The sequence below is a fragment of the Acartia tonsa genome, chromosome 6 (genome assembly GCF_053477335.1).
Source record: "Acartia tonsa isolate MP-2025a chromosome 6, ASM5347733v1, whole genome shotgun sequence".
In the NCBI taxonomy this organism is placed as follows: domain Eukaryota; kingdom Metazoa; phylum Arthropoda; class Copepoda; order Calanoida; family Acartiidae; genus Acartia; species Acartia tonsa.
Window position 1 is genome coordinate 39,625,021 of NC_137265.1, and position 2,291 is coordinate 39,627,311.

Consider the following 2,291-nt stretch of genomic DNA (forward strand, 5'->3'; position numbering starts at 1 on the left):
TATGGATGAGCCGCCACTATTTTTGGTAGTATTTTTGAGCTCACCACCCTTAAAAACCTACCCCTAGACACGTCACAAGCCCTATCTACTCATTCTACTCTTGGCCGCTCCCAGCTGAGCTGCAGCTGTTACCCAGCTGTTATATGGATGGGCGGCCACTATTTTTGGTAGTATTTTTGAGTTCAGCAGCCATAAGAACCTACCCCTAGATACATCACAAGCCATATCTACCCTTCATACTCTTGGCAGCTACCAGCCGTTTTCAGCCGGTTCTAGCCGTTTAGCAGCTGGTACTAGAAATTTTAAAAATGGTTATTGTTATCATTTACCATGAATTAAACCCAAAATATGTTTTTAAAAGTTGATTCCTACGTAATTAATGATGAATTTGCCCTAAAAATAGGCAAAAAAACGGCTAAACGGCTGAGCTGCCAGCCGCCAGCTGTTACTTTTCCAACTTTTTGTTCGATTTAGGGAAAATAGACCTACCAAGGATTACTCATGCAAAATTTCAGATCAAAATTCGAATTCTAAGTGCCATTTAATCACTGATTACGAGATGGTTGCATTAAAACCCCCCCCCCCCCTTACGTAGGAATCAACTTTTAAAAAATGGCTAAATGACTGAGCCGTTAATTTTCCAACTTTTTGTTTAATTTAGGGAAAAGAGACCTATCAAGGATTACTCATGCCAAGTTTCGTAACGAAATTCGGATTCTAAGTGCCATTGAATCATTGATTACAAGATGGTTGCATTAACCCCCCACCCCTTATTTTTATGTCACTAAGGACTGAAAAGATCTTGAAATCAAACTAAAACATACATAATTTTCAGATTATTAAACAGTGTATTTCTTAACATTTTTAAATTTTTGGCGTAATTTGTTTTTCCATTTTGTACCAATAATAATAATAAATTCATTTGCAGTTTGGCCTCGACACCAATTAATATCCACCAGATTAGAATCGGTTCTAAGTCAAATTGCTAAACTATTTATTGTATTATAGCCAGATTTCTACAAATTAATTTTAAAACCAGTTTTTTAGCCCGGCCTTACAGCCCCTCGAAGTTGACAAAACTGGTTGTAATCACTAATCATTTAATTTTAATATCTGCGGAAAGCTGTCTACAATACGAAGCGATAGATAATTATTATTTATAAATATTATTTGAAATGAGATTTTTATTTTGGATCCATGTTGTTGCTCTGTCACTAAAATTGTAACAAGTTGTGCTAGATTAGAAAAAAATGCCATCTAGTCAGTTTTTTCATAAAATAAATCTGCCAGATTTTGTTTGTTGTTTATTATTATATTGTTTTAATACTTTTGATGAAGAAAGCTATAGAGGCGAATTGGTTAGCGAATTTGAAATATTTAAGCCTCGAATTACTCTTAATGCCGATCGTGAACTTAATATGAATGAATTAGAATATTCTTAGAACGAAATATGACGAAACTTTATCTTTATTTAATAAAAAAAAACTATCTAATATTGATTTCAAATATATCTTCGTAAGAACTATAAAACAAGTTTTTTTTAGCTTAGTTGTTCTCTAACTTTCATATATCTTTAATTTTAGGGCACTAAAATGATTTTTAATAGCTAACACCCGAAAATGCTCCAAAGGCGTATGGCCGTTTTTATCATTGTAAGTTAAAGACAAATATCCTTGCTTCATAGTATCTACTTGATACCATTGCAATTTTCGTGTTATACGATTTTTGGTTTAACCAGGAAGGGAAAGTATATTGGACTGTAAATAAAACTGGTACCCAAATTTTTAAGATTTAGTTAACTTGTATGTAGGCTCATAAACTATGTATCTATCATCATTGGTGATCTATATTCTTTTATCTGTCATTGTCATTCCCCCTAAAAACCATGGGTTTAACTGTGAAAAAGTCGGTTACCCTAATCGACTGTTATGGTTAATTGATTACTGGTTTTTTTCTTAATTAAAAGTTCTGAGGTGAATTCTTAAAAAAAACTTTTCCCCAATAAAATCAGCTTGCCCGACTTAAATTTTAGTAAGGCTAAATTATCCCCTCTAAAGTTTTAGCGAGCTTCACTGATTTAAGTTGGGCAAATTGACTTTAGTGAGGTAATTTTTTTGAAGAAGTCACTCTGATATCGAACGCTTTGTTTAAGTCAAGACTACCATAATTGAACGAAAACAGGGGCAAGGTATGGTGTTGAAAGTAACACTGATCTCAATTTAAAAAATAAGCTAGAAGGAGCGCGGAGATTTTCTCAATATTTGGGAAATAAATTAGTTTGTTACTTAAAT